Genomic DNA, 698 nt, shown 5'->3' on the forward strand with positions numbered 1-698 from the left:
AGGTCCCCCCCACAGTCCCTTACCCCTTCCTCCATCCCCCCATCCCCCAATCCCTTACTCACCAGCACCAGAGCCCTGGTGCTGAAACACGCGGGCTGCCCAGCCATGTGTTTCAGCACCAGGGCGAGGGGCAACCATAGAGATGCTCTGGCAGCCAGAGCATCTCCATGGAGGACCCAACCTCCGGTTGCTTAAGGTCATGGTCAGGGACCATGCCCTGCCCCGCTTTTTTTATACTTCGGAGTTTTTTAGACCCCTGGGTATCAAAGTTTGCAGCGCGGGGAACATATTTTTGTTCCCACAGATGCCTGTTGCCCCACCTCAAAGGGGATTGAGGCGGGGCAAGAGGCATGTGCACGCTCATGTGGACGCGCCCCTTGGGTGCAATCTATCTGGACCAGCTGATTTGTGGGGGTCCAGACTCTCAAGGTGCTCCCTCGCAAGATCCATGCCAATGGTGGGCATATATTCATCCTTACCCTGGTCATCCCGCATCATGTTGAGCAGGGTGGTTCCTTTGGGCTAGTGAAAAATCGATGCAAAGTACCATATTTTCGCGCATATATACTGTGGGTTATACACGATTTTACAAAAAAAATGGATGGGTGCGGGCTATGCATGGACTATTTTTCAAAAGGGGGGCGGCAGCGTGGTCAGGCTGGGGGGCTGTGGCGGGGCCCGCTGGGCCCGGGCGGGCT

Source organism: Alligator sinensis, unplaced genomic scaffold (assembly GCF_000455745.1).
Source record: "Alligator sinensis unplaced genomic scaffold, ASM45574v1 scaffold489_1, whole genome shotgun sequence".
Classification (NCBI taxonomy): Eukaryota; Metazoa; Chordata; order Crocodylia; family Alligatoridae; genus Alligator; species Alligator sinensis.